The sequence below is a fragment of the Cryptomeria japonica genome, chromosome 11 (genome assembly GCF_030272615.1).
Source record: "Cryptomeria japonica chromosome 11, Sugi_1.0, whole genome shotgun sequence".
NCBI classification, from domain to species: domain Eukaryota; kingdom Viridiplantae; phylum Streptophyta; class Pinopsida; order Cupressales; family Cupressaceae; genus Cryptomeria; species Cryptomeria japonica.
The window spans coordinates 88,241,226-88,259,955 of NC_081415.1; positions in this window are offsets into that span (position 1 = coordinate 88,241,226).

Genomic DNA, 18,730 nt, shown 5'->3' on the forward strand with positions numbered 1-18,730 from the left:
ATTTTTCTAATGGTTTAGGCTTTTGCACTTTGAAATTTTGCAACATGAAGGTGTTCCCTTATGTTTCCTCATTACCCTCTTCCATTTAAGTGGAAGGATCAATCCGTCATTAAAAGGGGGCCCCTTTTTAGTCTTGCTTTAGGTGGGTTTTAATAATTCTTTAATTATTTGCCTTTTTCCTAAGTTTTGGTTTCCTCGTTAGGTTATGTAATGATTGTGCAAGTTCCTACTGATCGGGTGGACATCGCTATTTCGTGAAGGAAAGTTGCCTGAAGTTTACCCTTCGTGGTTTAGCGACTAAATGGTGGGACCTGCTTCTTTGAAAGTTAAGGGTGTTAAAGTGCCGACAAGTTCCAAGATGATGAATGGTTATTGCTACTCCACAAAGAAAAGGTGTTTGAAGTTTACCCTTTGCAGAGTAGCGAACGATGAGTTGGTGATCTAGGTGGTAATGAGCTCGCGGTTCCCGCTAAGGTAGCAATGACGGAACAAGCTATGTGGCAGCCTAGATGGAAAGAATAGGAGGTCCGCATGAGGAAAAGGGTGATCTAAATAGCATGACATGTGGCTCTAAGGTGTTTCAAGATGTAAAAAGAGTTTGTTTCATAAAATGCTACTACTGATGAAACCTCATGTCTAATGAGACACGTGCACAGTTTGTTGATGAGGCAACTTGGCTGAAAAGGAAGTAATCCAGTCACCAAAAAGTGCACATGGCGGTCATAAGATGGAAACTGCCACACTCTTGGACAAATAAGTGAGTGACATTTGGATCCATCTAGCTAAAGTTCATAGCCGAGTGGAGTAATATGAAGGGCTCACTTTAAAAGTTAAGGTGGTTAAAGGTCAGGCAGGTTTGATAGTGATCAGCAGTTGTCGCTATACCGCAGAGGGAAATAGCTCATCTATTAGGCTTGCGAATCAACGACAAACCAAAAGTGGCCATGGTTAAGATAAGTTGTAATGGTAAATGGTCATAGTGAGAAAGTAAAGACCGAGCATGTTCAGGATCCATCAGTGGTTGTCGCCATACCGCAAAAGGAATTTGCATGAGTCTTGAGCTTGCCAATTAGCAAGAAACTGTTAGCGGCAGTGGCTAAGGCCAGGTTTTAAAAGGCAGGAAGTTGCAGTGAATTTAAAGGTTGAGCAATTAGTTTCTGATTTGATGGTGGTCATTGATCCGCTACGTGAAGGTGTTTGAAGTTTACCCTTCGCGGACCAGTGACCAAGACATGGGACCTATTTTGAAGTTGACGGCCTAGGTAAGGTAAAGAGGATGTAAGTTGTGCACAATCTCACAATGGTCGCTGATCTGCTATGCGAAGGTGCATGATGTTTACTCTTTGCGGATCAGTGACCAAAGGAAAACCATTTAAAATAATTTTGTTGTCCATTGATGCCAATTTTTGAATTTATAAAAAATTGATTGCTGAAGCGTGCCACTTAATTAGCTCTAGTCACATCCTTATATACTACAATAAATCTTCTGTGAACCAAAGATTTCTATGTGTATTGACAATTCTTGCAAAAGAACCAGAGCACAGGGCTGAATTTCTCAAATAACAAGTAAGTTTCTCATAATTTTGCTTTGTGATTGCCAACTGCTTAGTGTTGCTAGGTTTCTAAATTTCTAGAAAGTCTGTTGAATTTTTATTTAAAAAGGGGGATAGTTCTTGAAATGGCACCGTGAAGAGAATTCATAGGAAAGGTGGATTACTAGGAAAGAGCTACCTGTGATGACTTCCTGGAGCAATTAACTTTATCAACTAACAGTATAGTAAAATCAAAGGAGCTTGTGCCCAAATCTCCTCACCTGAGAGTTAGAGACGGTCTGTATGACAAAGGGTATTGGCTAAGGGATGCCCAAATAGGCATGGTAGGTCTAGGGCTCTTTAAGGTTGCCTTCAGTCAGAGAAATTCTACCTCTCCAAGCAATAGTATGTGGGAGCTAGATGTAGGAAAACTTATAATGCCTGGGTTTTTCATGGATGTTGACCTCTTGACTCAAATTGCAAGCAATTATGACCCTATTGCCAAAGTTATAAGGAGTGTAAATGGATGGGCTCTAATTGAAATTAATGGTGATGAATTCAAAAAGATTTTTAGACTTAGTGAGGTCTCAAACTATTTGGAGCCTATCAATTTCAAAATGTTTGGTAAAGTTTATGAAACACAGAGGGATCATCTTAGAAGTGGTCCGTTAAAAGAATTCTTTGCAAAGATAGGAGGATTGACAGTGGTGGGTCTGAGCATAATGGAGCCCTTCTCCTTGAACTTCTTTACCCTAAGAGCTAAGGGAAAGTACTGGTCTCTATGTTAGATTCTTGGAGAGGATGCAGAGACAACCATGCCTACCCATTATATGCTTATGATGGCACAAATTCTAAACCCTTCCGTAGCTGTGACTTTTGATTTTTCTCCTTACCTTACTGATGACATTCATGAGGGCTTAATAGGGATAAAGAATGCTAAGGTAGACAGACCTTTTGCATGGTATTCTATCCTCATGGTTATGGTCTGGTTCAAGGGTGCTGATTATTTTTCCAATGAGGTGGAACTGATGAAAGTGAAGGATGGGGAGCAAATGTCGGTAAAGTTATGGAGAACTATTTTGTCTTGGGATAGAGACGATGCTAGTTACCTTAAATCTGATAGATGTTTTGCATCTAGGCTCAAAGTCATTCTATGTCTAGAAAACCCTAGGATTCCTAAAGCTCTCCTTGAATTCCTCAGGATGAAAAAGTTCACTCAAGACCATAAAATTGTGTACAACTGGGGTAAAATTTTCTTGTACCTGATCTCTACTATTTTTAGATTTTATGGTTTTATAGGAGCTCCCTATCTACTCCCTTACCAAGTCCCTTTAAAGCTTGGATTGCAGAAGTTTTGAGAGAAATAGGAGGTCTACAAGAGGCAGAATTGACAAATAAAGGGAGGAAAACTATTTTCCCAACTGTCACCCTAGCGCATCAGTTTGTAATTACCAAGGGTGGGTGAGTCCATTTTGATAAATTTATTCAACCATATAAGTTGTCTACTATAGTGGTAAGGTTTGCTGACCCAGAGGATTTTTTCAATGACATGTTTAGGAAGAAAGTCAGATGTGCAGGTAAGGCCCATCAGTTCCATTTGCCTAAAGATTTGATAAAAAATGAGTTCAATATAGATGAACAGGAAACAAAAAAGGAAAAGTGGATAGCTTTTAAGAAAGCTCTAGACTTCATCCACCAATTTGATAGTAGCTATGATCCCTTGGCCAGTTTCACTCCTTTTGAGGAAAAGGTCAAGTTTTTTATTCTTTACTTTGAAGATTCAATGCAAAACTTAAAGGAGAAGAGGGAGGCTATATTAAAGAATGATCCTGAAAAGGCTAAACTTGTTCTAGCTAAAGTCAACGCCTCCAAGTGATTATGTGATACATAAGAGACCTACATATAATGTGCTGATGCCAAGAAAGGGTGAATCTTCCTCTTCAAAAAGAAAAAGGCCATTAGTACATGTTGTGGAGATCCAAGACTCGCCTAAAAGGCAAAGGGTAGGGAAAGAGATACAAACAAATGAGCCTTTATATTCTCCATCCCAATCCCCAATATATGTGGGACATGAGAATGTAGTGGTAGAACAACTGTTGCAATTAGGAAGTCTTGGGGAGATTGCTTGCACTTACGATGAAAGGCAAGAAGGAATGCCAGAAGAACTAGCAAGTCCCAAAATGGACTTGACTATGGAGGAATTTGTGGGCAAATAATTGAACCCTGTCATCAAACAGGCCAATGAGGAATTTTTGGCTAACAATAACTTTGTTAAAACATGATCTTTTATGCAATTCTTTTGGAGGAAAATCATAGATCATTTCAAAGAAAGATGTAAAAAGCAAAAGATTGAACATCCTCATAAAGGGACATCTATAATTGAAGAAGATGTGAAAAATGAAATGATGACAAAATTTGAAGCCATTACCCCTAAGCAGGGGAGAGAAATGATAGAAAAAGATGGGGTATTGTTTCTCCTTGAGTAGGACATAGCTGATGCATTAATCTTTGATGCTATCAGAAAAGAAACAAAGCCCTTAGAAGGAGTGACTTTTAGCAAAGATCATGCTACTTTGGTCATGTGGTCTTTGAGAAGAGAAGAAAGCAAGAAGAGAAAAGGCTCCTTAGAATCCAGTTACTTAGGGGGCATGATTGTAAAAAGAGTAAAAGACACAAGGTTGGTGGAGGCTACTAGTACAACTTTGGAGTCTACAAAATTTAGTGTGGCTATAGCCAAAAGAGAGCCCAAAGAAAAGGCTGATCTCCAGGTAAAATTGGAGATGATGTTTAAGGATTATAATGAAGCCAAAATTGAAATAGCTCAAAAGGATAGTACAATTGCAGAATTAAAGAACCAGATAGTAGGGCAATATCAAAAAGGTGAATCTTCTACCTTGATGATTGCTTCCTCTTCAGCTAACCCTCCATCTGCTATTCCAATCATTGAGTTTCCCCCTTCCCCTATGATTCCCGATTTCCAATCTACTGAGACTATCCAAGATGAAATGGAAAATTGAAACAAGCTCAGGCTATGTTTGCAAGTAAATATGAGGAGAAGGTCAGAGGTACAATTTTGAAGTTTGCTGACACAATAGGGGCTTCTATTGTGTGTATATATATGAAGAGAGTTTTGAGCATGTTGACTTGTTTGAAAGAGAGCAACGCTACTTTGAAGCCAATTTTGAATAAATGGATTGCTAGGGAGGTGGATTTGGAGATCATGTACCTATCCCAAGAAGAAAATGTAAATGCCACAATTAAAGTGGCTTATGAGTTAGTGAGAATTATGCCCAGATTGATAGAGGATAGAGCTAATTTAGAGAGAAGAGAAAACTTGTACAAAAAGGAATATGCTAACCAAAAGCTTGAATTTTTTTCGAGAGGTTTTGTTAGTGTTGATAAATTAAAAGATGAAGAGGTATGGCTTAGTGACTTAGGCCATAGGATGTCGCAATGATTAAATGATGTTATTAATTTAGATGACACCTCTTTATTTATTCAAACAATTGAAGAAATTGAAAAGATAAAGTCACATTATGGTTTTTTGGAAACAGAGATTAATAAATTGAGAAATACATCGAAAATAGTGAATATATTGCTATAGCGTCCTAAAATTGTGACACTTGCAATTTCAACTGCATTTCGGTCTTCACGATGGCGACGCAACACGCAACCTGAATGGAGACCCCGAAACTTGTCCACGACATTAAAAACTGCATTTTTCAAGCACCCTGGCCTGAACCTCCTTGCACCCTGCTGTCCCGGGAGGTGGGACCAGAGCGCCCAGCACCCTAGTCCCTGGGCCTATTTTGGGCCCGGTCTCCTATGGGGTATTGGGTCTTTTTGTTTGCAAATTGGAAATTAACTTTCCTAGTCAGCCTAAGGTCGGGAAAATCAGTCTTTTAACCCTAATTGACAAGTATATAAACTACATTTTTCTCTCTCATTTGGCATGAAGAGGATATGTGTACAAGCGTGGAAACTATACTCAAGCATTCAAGCATTCAAGCATTCATTCCAAGTCTCCATTCAAGGCTAAGTGTTGCATTCAAGACAAGGATTCAACCATTGAAGAGGAGATCACTTACAACATACAACATACAACAAACAACAACATCTATACCTTCGCACATAAGGATACAAACATCCTTACAACAAGGTATTAGTACTTGTTTTACATTACAGACATTTACATTTACAGCAATTTCTCATTTCTTGGTTAATTCCAAAACCGGGGTTTGACCTAAAGGCAAACCCCTAATCCCTAACCCCCCAATTGTCTTCGCTTTTCTATGTGTAGGTTGCAGGTATGCGGCTGAAATTGAAGATCTGGAATCCTTGTGCAGAGACGAACAGATCCCCCTTCATTTCACGGATTTTTCGGAGGACCGTGGCGCCGGGCGCCATCGTCCTGACAACTTTTGCTCAAATTTGTAGGACAGCATCGTATCGACATTTTACTGCTAATTCCAGGTCTGCAGCTTCATCCTACATCCCTAACTCAGTTTATAAGTGAATCTTTATCATTTTCTATGTATTCCTAGCTTAATCATTCTATCAACATTCTTTACAAAAGAGGGTAGCCTTGCTGTCTTAACCCTTGAAACTCATTTAGCATTCAATCTTGCATTGTGTGGGATTGGATCTTGTGGGTTTCAACCCCTCTTTTGAATGTAAAGTCTCTCCCTTAAGTGAAAACCATCAACCCTAGCGATCTCCCTTCTCTCTCCTCGGAGTTGGAAGAGGGGAGAGCAACTAGGGTTCGATTGCGATTTTCCGCTTTACAATTGCAAAAGAAAATTATTAAATTTTCATGGCCTAATGATGACATCTTCAAGGAATGGGAAACAAAGTATGTGGTGAAGGAAGCAGAGATACATAAATAATCAACTGACACTCAGATAGCTAGTGATCTTGAGGAAGTCGGAAGCGGTTAGTGGTTGCAATTTGTTTTGTTGTTCTAAAGAATTAAATGACACAAGGAATCAATTTTGTAATTCATTGAGCAAACTAGTTGGCTTGTTTCCAGCTGGCAGCCCAGGCTGTTTGAATATTTTCAATCTTTGAATAATGTAACTTTTGGAGGGAGATATTTGTTGGAATCAAAAGATTGTTTTCTTGGAAAGTCCAAAGCTTGTTGCATCCATATCTCTATAAATGGATACCAAGACTATTTTAAAATGGATCATAAGAATTTGTAAAGAAACTCTAACAAAATATATTTAGATTTTTCTGATATTCTGGAAATCATTCTGAGTTATGTAAGATTTTGATGAAGGATATTAATATACAGATCAGAGCATTTTGAGCCTTGACTCATGTTGTCTTCTTGTATGTGTGATTGATTTACTGATTTGATTAGATAATCTAGGATTATTTAATTGAATACGTTGCAAGGCAATTTTTGAGAATGTTCTTGGTAGTTCTCTCAAGGAGGGAAATTAAATATACTTGAATTTGATGGTTGGATTTATGTATAAGGTGAAAGTCTATATATGTAAGACATATATAGATTTAGTGAAATCAATGTGATGATGTGTATGTGAGTTTCCTACTGATATTTCTTATTTAGTTCATATTGACTTTGAAGCCCAGATAAGGCACTGATATAACTTGTTGGGTTTTATGACCTTCTTGGAGATGAATTAAAAATGAATATGAATATTTCCTTTATGTTTTCTTATGTTTAAGGTGATAGGGTTTGCAGAAATTGGCACTGGTTTTCTCTGAATTTTCTATCATAGTTGTGAAAAGTATTCACAAAAGATAAACCCACCTAATCTTGGTATAATCTTGAAGTGTAGAAGGTTTTTGTATAAACCTTTTTGAATGTGTTTTAGACTTCTATTTCCTTGTTGTTCTCTCTATATGCGATAGAGGCTTTTAAAATTCTTATAGAGAAGATAAGGAGATCAGAAATCAAGAACAACATCTCTGATCTTACTTGAATATACCAGAGAAAATATTGAACTCTGCAAAGCACTGATCAAAAAAACAAACTGCAAACCGAAGAATATGATATGATCAATTAATCTTCTTAGATCACCAAAACAAATACAGAAGAATATAGTGATACTATAAATACTGTATACACCAAACCACAATCCCAATAAACCAATTTGCAATCACCAGATAAGGAATATGGTGACATCACTGACAACAAAATATCCTAGTAGCAGTAATGTCCAACAATCTCCCCCTTTGGCATTGATGGAAACACATGAATGTGAAAAACAATAAATGAAAAAAAAGAAAATAACTCCACCAAACTCCCCCTAAGATCAAGCAGATAAAACAGTTTTTCACATGCTTCTCTCCCCATTTGATAGCAATGCCAAAGATCTCAAAATGAAAAACTAAAATCACTTTCCATAGAATATAAAACATTAATCTCTCCCCCTTAGATAAAAAATTCATGATTCCCTCACCCAAAAATAGATAACTAGACTACTCCACCAGAGCAACAACACCAACTCATCAATCCAAATAGAGAGATAAGACTGTAAGTCCACCAGATTGATGCAATTCAATGCATCTAGTTCTAATCAAGAGGGGTGGATACCCCTAAGTTGTCTCTTAGATAGACAAATATATCTGCAAGAAAAGGCTTGTTAAAAATATCAACAATCTATTAATTTGTAGAAACATATTCTAGCTCCACTTCCTCATCACTGACTTTTTCTCTCAAGTAATCATATTTGATTGATACATGTTTAGTTGTAGAATGTTGTACCAAATTCTTTGACATGTTAATAGCACAGGAATTATCATAGTATATGACAATAGGCTTATCATAAATAAATCTAATATCCTTCAATATTTACTTCATCCAAACCACTTGAGTGCAGCTACCAATAAAAATAATGTACTCAGCTTCAGCAGTAGATAAGGATATTTTATCTTGTTTCTTACTATCACATGCAACCAATTTCTTACCTAAAAAGAAAGTACCACCGAAGGTACTCTTCTAGTCATCAACATCACCAGCCCAATCAACTTCAGTGTAAGCACATAACATGAAATAATCATTTTTCTGATACCACAAACCATAATCCATAGTTCTCTTCAAGTATTTGAATATTCTCTTCACATCAATGAATTGACTCTCTTTTGGATCAAATTAATATCTATTCACCATGCACACAACATGCATAATGTCCAACCTAGTCTAAGTAAGATATAACAATCCACCAGCCATAGATCTCTACAAACTCTGATTAGCATTCATAGATTCATCATTCTTAGACAATTTGTAGCTAGTCACCATAGGAGTTCCAATTGGTTTGGAGTCATCTAACCCAAACATCTTCAATAATTCTTTCACATATTTAGTTTGAGATATAATTCCAATTTATTAAATCTAAAAACCTAAGAAAAAAATCATCTCACCTATCATATGTAAGGAAAGCAAGTGCAGAAATTCGCTTCCCTAATGTCAATTTGCAAGGGAAACCAAATAGTGTTGAAAATTTTTGCAACTTTTATAGAATATGACACAAGCATGAGAATACACAAATAAACAACACGGAGAGAGAACACACAAAATTAACGTGGGAAAACCCTTTCAAGAGAAAAACCCACCACCAACCAATAATGACTTTATTAACAGTACATCAAATATAATAAAGCTCAGTCTAAAGAATTCCTTTCACTCTGTCAATCAATTGTTCCAGATTGAAACATACAACACTCAGGTCAAAATACTTCATAGATCGCTTAGTAGCTATTTTGGTTCGTAACTTTACATGCTGTTCACATTCGGCTTCAAATATCAGACTGGTCGACCGCTACATCTACCTGAGATGGTTGCGAAGTTGAACTATCTCTATCAGTCTACAATAATGGAAAACCAATTATCCCACATGCATCAGGGAGTCAAGTCAGTTCACATTCATATACATCGACAGTCTCATCCTTAGTGTCCAAGTGTTCACCATTTTGGATCTCAGTTCAATCTCACATCTGCAGTCGGTCTTGGCTCTATTGGCCATCAGTACAGCTTTTAACTGGTAGAGCCAATCTCTCGATGATACCAGATCACCGAAGGTGACTCCATCAGGTCGTCGGCATAGCGTTCAACTGATAGAGCCAATCATCTGATGATATCTGATTGCCGAAGGAAACTCCATCGGATCATCAACATAGCATTCAACTAGTAGAGTTGATCGCCCACTGATACCAGGTCACCGAAGGCAACTCCATCAGGTCATCAACATAGCATTCAACTGGTAGAGATGATCACACGATGATACCCAATAAGCGAAGCACTCCAAGACAAAATAGAGCAGACTAATTGGGACTTCGGCATAGCCTTCATCATGTCAACCTGATTGCCAATATCAACCTAGAGCACCTAAGGTAGGTTCATTAGGTATTGACATAACTTCCAATAGGAACACCTGATAGCCGATGAAAACTCAAACTGCCTAAGATATCTCCATCGAGTCATCGACACAACTCTGATGTAGTATTCCTGAAAGGAGAAGTTATCTCGTTAGAAAGGAAGACACCAGTGTAAGTCATAGCGATCAGAAGGTGTTCAACAAACAAGAAAGTAACACTCTGTTGTTCCATCAGTGTAGGCTACCCTGATCAACCCATATATGTCAAGTGAATTAGAGGCACATTTCCAACAAACTCCCACTTGATGAGGAATTCACTAGACATTACTGAGGAAGATGGGTATCAAGACCCATAGAATTTGAACACCACCTGAACTTGTGCATGCTCACTAGTTTCATCAAGCCATCTGAAACATTTTTCAAAGTGTCTACCTTGTTAAGATAAAATTTTCCATCTTCCACCATGTGACGAACAAAGTGATACTGAACATCAACATGTTTTGATTTTGCATGGAAAGTAGGATTCTTTGCCAAACATATGGCACTCTGTCTGTCACTCTAGATTTCAACCTGCCCTGCATCAAAACCAATATTTGAACTCAAACGCCTAAGAAAAAATTCTTCTTTACAAACATATGTGGCTGCCATGTATTCTGCCTCTATAGTGGACAAAGCGACTACAACTTGCCACTTGCTCATCCAACAAATTGCTCCACCATTTAGGACAAAAACATATCCATTAGTGGATCTCCTACTATCAATATCCCCTGCCCAATCAGAATCTATATAACCACAAATTCTAAGAGTTCTCTTTGAATCCTTTAGATTACAATGATAACACAATGCAAAGTTTAAAGTACCCTTCAGGTATCTAAACACTCTCTTTACAACATCCTAGTGTGGTTTCCCTAGATTCAACATTAACCTACTAAGTACTCCCACTGGTTGGGCAATGTCTGGTCTTGTATAGACCATAGCATACATCAGACTGCCTATAGAACTTGCATAAGGTACACTTTTCATGTCTTCAATCCATTTTGGAGATTTCGGACTATCAAGCACAGACAACTTACTTCTGTGCCAGATGGGAACAACCTATGGCTTACAGTCAGACATATGTAACCTATCAAGAACATTGGTTATATACTTTCTCTGCTTGAGCCAAAGTTTCCTCTTAGATCTATCCCTTTTGATCTCCATTCCCAGAATGTAATTTGCCGGTCCTAAGTTCTTCATTTCAAATTTCATAGAAAGTTGAGATTTTAAATCTATGATCATACCTTTTGTGTTTCCTATGAACAATATATCATTTGCATACAAAGCTATGATAAGAATCCTATCACCATCAATTTTGTAGTAAACACAATGATCAACCTTTGATCTCACAAATCCTAAGGACAAAACAAACATATCATACTTTTGATACCACATTCTGGGAGACTGGTTTAAACCATACAAAGACTTCTTGAGTTTTCATACCAGATGTTCTTTACTTATTAGGTGTATACCTATTAGGTTGCCACCTCTCTCAAGTAGATCTTCTCAACTTTGGTGTTGAGGCTTCTTGAGGTTCTACATGAGGCTCATCATCATGTTCTTCTTCAGAACTACTTGAACCATTTGAACTCTCCTTATCTTCAGGTATTTATGGAGATTCTTCTTTGGCTAGAGGAATTTCAACCTTAGCTTCTCCTCTCTTTCCTATATTATGATCTAGTGACATAAGCTTCAGCTGATGAAAAATCATACTTCTGATGTATACAACCTTACTAGTCACTGGATTTCAAAGTTTGTATCCTTTCAGACCAACTCCATAGCTAATGAAGATACATTTAACTGCTTCATTATCCAACTTAGATCTATTCACATCAGACACATTAGCATATGCCTCTGCACCAAAAACACAAAGGTGCCTTAAAGAAGTTTTCTTACCAGACCATGCTTCCATAGGTGTTTTGTCAACCAATGCTGAAGTAGGAGAACAATTTAGCAAGTAACATGCTATAGCAACTGTTTCAGCCTAGAATTTTTGTTCCAGCCTAGCTCCGCTCAACATGCTTCTTGCTTTCTCCATTAGAGACCGATTCAACCTTTCTGCAACTCTATTCTATTATGGAGTGTAAGGTACAATCTTATGTCTCTTAATTCCATGATCAACACAGTGCTTGTCGAAATCTACATTACAAAATTCACCACCATTGTCTATTCTTAAACATTTAATCTTTCTCCCAATCTGATTTTCAACAAGGTTCTTAAACTCCTTAAACCAACTAAGCAATTCTAATTTGCTTTTCAGAAATTACACAAATTCCCTTCTTTAATAATCATCTACAAAAGATACATAGCATTTAGACTTAGACAAAGAAGGTACATCCACTGGACCAAACATATTAGAGTTAACATAATCCAGAATATCAGAAGACTTATGAGAACTGGAATAAAACTGAACATGGTTATGTTCTCCATATATGCAGTGTTTGTAGAAATCAAACTCAAAACTACAATCATCTAGACCTTCAACCAAATTCTTATTCTTCAAGGCTTTTAAACCTTTTTCACCTATGTGGCCTAACCTATTATGCTAGAGCATTTTTTTCTCAACCGGAAGTTTAGCTTCCAATGAATTAGCATTATGCATCATTATAGTTGTCTTAACTGACTTTTTAGAGGTCACATTATAACATATAGACTCAACATTTAACTTATATAGAGTACCAAAATGATCACCCTTTTCCAATACATTGGAACCCCTAGTCATCTTGCAACCACCAGATACAACTGTAACTTGTACTCCAGCATCATTAAGTTTACTTACAAAGAGAAGATTTCTTGCCAGGCCTGGTATATGAAGAACTCCATTTATCCCCTTTACTCTACCATCTGGGAACTGAATTTTGATTCTGCCTCTCCCTACAATCTCCAATGTAGAATCACTAGCCAGGTATACCTTTCCACCAGCATACGGTTCATACTTCAAGCACCACTCCTTATGGGAGGTCATGTTGAAAGATGCGCTAGAATCTACTAACCAGGTTTCATCTGAGGTAGGCACTGCCAAGGCTGCTACAAATGCATCTGCATCACTTTGAGAAGACTTAGTGTCAGAATGCTTCTTCTTCTTCTTCTCCTCCTCCTTGCAATCCTTTTGGATATACCCTTTTTGCCCATAGTTCCAGTACTTCACCTTTGACTTCTTGCCTGGAGATTTAAATCTCTCTTAAGACTTGGACTTATTTCCTTTCTTCTTGTCTTTGTCCTTCAGTCTGCCTCAAACAGAGAATGCATATTTTGTCATCTCAGAAGACTTCTTTCTCATTTCTTCTAATAAAATAGTATTAACCACAGTATCCATCTTGAACTAGGTCGTAGTACTACCTATAGCCATCACTAAGTGATCCGAAGAGTTAGGAAATGAACACAACAATAACATGCAACATTCTTCTTCCTAAATGGACACACCAACAGAATTTAACTATGCAAGAACCATGTTGAATGCATTCAAGTGGTCTGCTAATGGTGTTCCTGAATCCATCTTCAGAGAGTACAATTTCTTCCTCAAGAAAAGTTTACTCACCAAGGATTTTCCTTGGTAAATATCTCCCAACTTATTGTAGAGAATATGTGCAGTCTTCTCCTCACGGACATAGAACAAAATCAGCAAGACATAACCTGATTAGACCCCTTGCCTTCTGGTTGGCTAAGTCCCAATCTTATTGCTTAATGCCTATAGGTTTATATGCAACCATAGCAATCCAAATATCCTGGTCAACTAGTAAGTCTTCCATCTTGAGTTTCCATAGTTGGAAACTGGAACCATTAAACTTCTTGATGTCTATGCACCCTAAGGTTCTTGCCATCTTAACCTGTAAAATAAACTAGTAGACACTCTGCAAGAATCCCATTGAAAAAGAATTGACACAAAAAAACAACCCTACCCAACAAGGATAACAAAATGGGCCAAGTTCTGATACCACTTTTAACGAAAACAAGTGCGGAAATTTGCTTCCCTAATGTCAATTTGTAGAGGAAACCAAATAGTGTTTACAAATTTTACAACTTTTATAGAATACGGCACCAGCATGAGCATACACAAATAACCAACATAAAGAGAGATCACATTGAATTAACGTGGGAAAACCCTTTTGGGAGAAAAACCTACCACCAACAGATAACAACTTTATTAACATATGTGAAATACAATAAAGCTTAGTTTGCAAACTTCCTTTGACTCTGTCAATCAATCGTTCTAGATTGAAACATACAACACTTAGGTCAAACTACTTCACAGATCGCTCAGTAGCTATTTTGGTTCGTAACTTTACATTCAGTTCACATTCAACTTCAAATACTAGACTGGTCAACCATTACATCTGCTTGAGATGGTTGGGAAGTCGAACTATCTCTGTCAGTCTGCAATCATGGAAAACCAATTATCCCACATGTATCAGGGAGTTGGCTTGGTTCACATTCATATACACCGATAGTCTCATCCTTAGCATCCGAGTGTTCACCTTTTTGGATCTCGGTTCAATCTCACATCCATAGTCAGTCTTCGCTCCATCGGCCATCACTATATCTTTCAATCGGTAGAGCCGATCACCTGATGATAACTGATCACCAAAGGCGACTCCATCAGGTCATCGACATAGCTTTCAATCAGTAGAGACGATTACCCGATGATATCTGATCATCGAAGGTGATTCCATTGGGTCATTGACATAGCATTCAACCAGTAGAGTCGATCCCCCAATGATACCCGATCACCGAAGGTGACTCCATAGGTTCATCGGTATAGCATTCAACCAGTAAAGCCGATCGCTCGATGATACCCAATAAGCAAAGCACTTTGAGACAAAATAGAGTAGATTCATCAGGACTTCAACGTAGCCTTCATCATGTCGACCCAATTGTTGATATCAACTAGGAGTTCCTAAGGTAGGTTCATTGGGTATCGACATAACTTCTGATAGGAACATCCGATAGTCAATGACAACCTAGACTACCTAAGATAGTTCCAATGGGTCATCGACACAACTCTGATGCAGTCTTCTTGAAAGGCAAAGTTATCCTGTTAGAAAGGAAGACATCGGTGTAAGTCATATTGATCAGAAGGTGTTCAACAAACAAGAAAGTAACACTCTATTGTTCCATTGGTGTAAGCTACCTCGATCAACCTGTATATGTCAAGTGAATTAGAGGCACATTTCCAACATCATAGACATTTCAAATTCTTTCAGCATATCACTGACAAACTTCATGCTCAATTCATCATCTCTGCTAAAGATAATTTCTTCAACAAAGACTCCAACAATCAAAATGTTATCATTCTCAATCTTAAAATACAAATTACTATCACTAATACCTTTACTAAATCGTAATTTTAGCAAATGCTTATCCAATCTAGTATACCAAGCTCTACGGGCTTGTTTCAATCCATAAAGAGCTTCCTTCAGTTTACATACCATGTCACCCTCATCAGATAGTGAAAATCCATCAAGTTTCTCAATGTAGACTTCTTCCTCAAGTTTACCACTCAAAAAGGTAGATTTGACATCCAATTTATATACCTTGAAATTTTTATAGGCAACATATGCAAGTAGAATTCTAACAGCTTCAAGTCTGGCTACCGAAGAAAAATCCTCCTCATAACCAATCACTTCTTTCTATGAATATCCTTTGCTACCCAATCTTGCTTTATTTATGACAACTTCACTAACTTCATTCAATTTATTCTTGAATAAACATTTAGTACCAATAACATTCTTATCTTTAGGTCTAGGAACAAGCTCCCATGTGTTATTATTTTCAATCTAATCTAGTTCTTCTTCCATAGCTCTCATCCAATTTTCATCTTTGCAAGTCTCAACAACATCTTTAGGTTCAACTTTAGAAACAAAACACACCTCTTCATAAACTAGCCTTCTTCTAGTCATAACACCTTTATTTTTATCTCCAATAATTTAATTTTCAGAATGATTCAATCTTACATACCTCAGAGTCTTCTGATTGTTCTATTTTTTAGGTTCCTGTACCTCTCCATTGACAGCAACAACATCAACATCTAGGTTAACTATCTCTAGTGGATCATTTTTCTCCAATTCTTCAGTCTGAATAGGATTCATAACAACATGTTGACCATCATCATATCCACAAGCTCTGATATCTTTTCCAAGGTTCTCATCCACCTTCACATTTTTACTTTCCACTATCTTTCTCAGTCCTTTATTATAGAACTAATAGGCTTTGCTCTTTGTAAAATATCCCAAGAATATTCCTTTATCACTTCTTGCATCAAACTTTCCTATGTTGTCATCTCTCTTGATATAACATTTGCTACCAAATATTCAGAAATATCTTAGAGTATGAACATGACAATACCATATCTCATAAGGGGTCTTACAAGTATCACATTTAATATAAACTCGATTGAATGTGTAAACAATAGTTCTAATAGCTTCTCTCCAATAGATCTTCAGAACATTCCCTTCAATCAACATAGTCCTTGTAGCATCCAGGACAAACTTGTTCTTCCTTTCAACATCTCCATTATATTGTGCGGTTCTAGGAGTAGATAATTGTCTTCTAATCCCATGCTTCTCACAAAATAAATCAAACTCACTAGAACAAAATTCTCCACCTCTGTCAAATATCAAAAATTTCACCTTCAATACTAGCTCAGTCTCAACCTTTTCTTTGAATATCTTGAATTTGTCTAATGCTTCAGATTTCTCTTTCAAAAATACAACCCACATCATCTTGGAATAATCATCAATTAGCAACATAAAATATTTGTCTCTCTACACACTTCTAACATTTGTAGGTCCACATAGATCAATATGGACAAGATCTAGCAATCCATCAGATGTATACAACTTGCTCTTGAAATAAATTATTGTTTGCTTACCCAATTTACATTCCTTACATACCGGATTAGCAGGGTTAACAATATAAGGTAAATCTCTAACATCTTGAATAGAACTGATCTTAATCATTTAATCAAAGTTAACATGACACATCCTCCTATTACACAACCAACTTTCATCAATATGTGCAATCAAATACCTTTTCTCATTAGCCTTCAAATGAGAAATATTACCTTCAGTCTTAGTTCCAGATGCAATCTCTATACTAGACGTATTTAGGATCTTTCATTTATCATTCTTGAGTTGTAAATCATAACCTTTGTCAACCATTTGTCCAACACTCAAAAGATTATGCTTCAAACCTTCAACATACAAGACATCATCAAAATTATGCCTACCATCAAAGGAAATAGAACCTCTACCATGGATCACATAGGCTTTGTCATCTCCAAATATCACTATTCCACCATCATATCTTTTCATGCTTACAAATTTATTTTTATCACTGCTCATATGATGTGAACAACCATTTTTAATAGCCCATTCATCTCTTTCCTCAACTTTAGCAACTAAAGCTTTTTCCTCAATAGTGCAGCTAGTGGAATCAACAGAGGTCGGTCCATCTTCTTTAATGGCAAGAAACACAACTTCATCTCCTTCTGATTGTTCATCTATAACACCTTCATCAGTAGCATAGTAGCAATTATTCTAATTATTATACTTCTTGTTAGACTTGTAAGTCTTATCATACTTCTCATGCTTCTCATATCTATCACTTATGTCATGCTTATCAAATTTATCATACCTATCATACTTAGCCATTCTCTCTAGGCACCTAGAAGTGAAACGTCCTACCTTATTGCAAGAGAAACATTTCAAAGGCAATTTTCCATCATACTTACCGTCTCCTTTAGGCAATCTCTAGGCAATCAATACTTCAATCTCATCTAGATCTATTTCTTTCTCTTCCATCTCTCTTCTTTCTCTTTCATATCTAGATATTTTTCATTCTTTAGGATCATAAGTCTACTTTCTTGATACAGATGCTCTAAATGTTGTCTTAGAATTTCTATGTGATTCACCAAATTCACTCAGTTCAAATGCAACAATCTTTCCAACCAACATATCTCTTGTCACTGTAGTCACACTCTAGATCTCCTCAATAGAAGCTACCTTATGCTTATAAGGAGGCAAAGATCTCAACACCTTAGCAACAATTTCATCTTCTTCAAAGGTTCCATCAGCACATCTGATACCTAGTACAAGTTCATTCACCTTAGCCATAAAGGTATTTATGTTCTCATCTTCTCCCATATTCAACATCTCATATTTCACTTTCAAACTCTATAATTGAGCAACTTTCACTTGTTTATCTCCTTCATATAGGGTCTCAAACTTCTCCAGATCTCATGTGTGGTCTGCAGTCTAATCACATTTGTCATCTCTGAAGTAGTCAAGACACTCAAAAATGCATCCTTCACTCTAATATTATGTTGATCTTCCTTGATCTCATTAGCAATAACAGGTCCATTGGGAGGAGTAGGATAGGCATTCTTTACAATTTTCCAGTAATCTTCTCCAAGACATCTCAAGTGCACTTCCATCTAGATCTTCCATATAGCATAGGTACCTCCATCAAATCTTAGACTCTCCTTCTTAAATATAACACTTCTAGTTCCAGTTTCCATCCTAGATCTCCTCAAGTGGTTAAGCTTCTTCCAAAGCATCTAGCTCTGATACTAATTATTGGCAACAACCATGAAGGAAAATTGAGACGGGGGAATGAATCATTTTTCACCGGATGTACAAAATTAGCCACAAAAATAGATTTGATAAATTGCAGTAATAAAAAGATGACAAAATCATTAGCACAACACACAATGCCAATATTTTGATGTGGAAAACCCGATTAAGGAAAAAACCATGGTGGGAACCTACCCACAATAAGATGATACTCTACAGTAGTATGTGAAAATATTATAATGGGGAATGA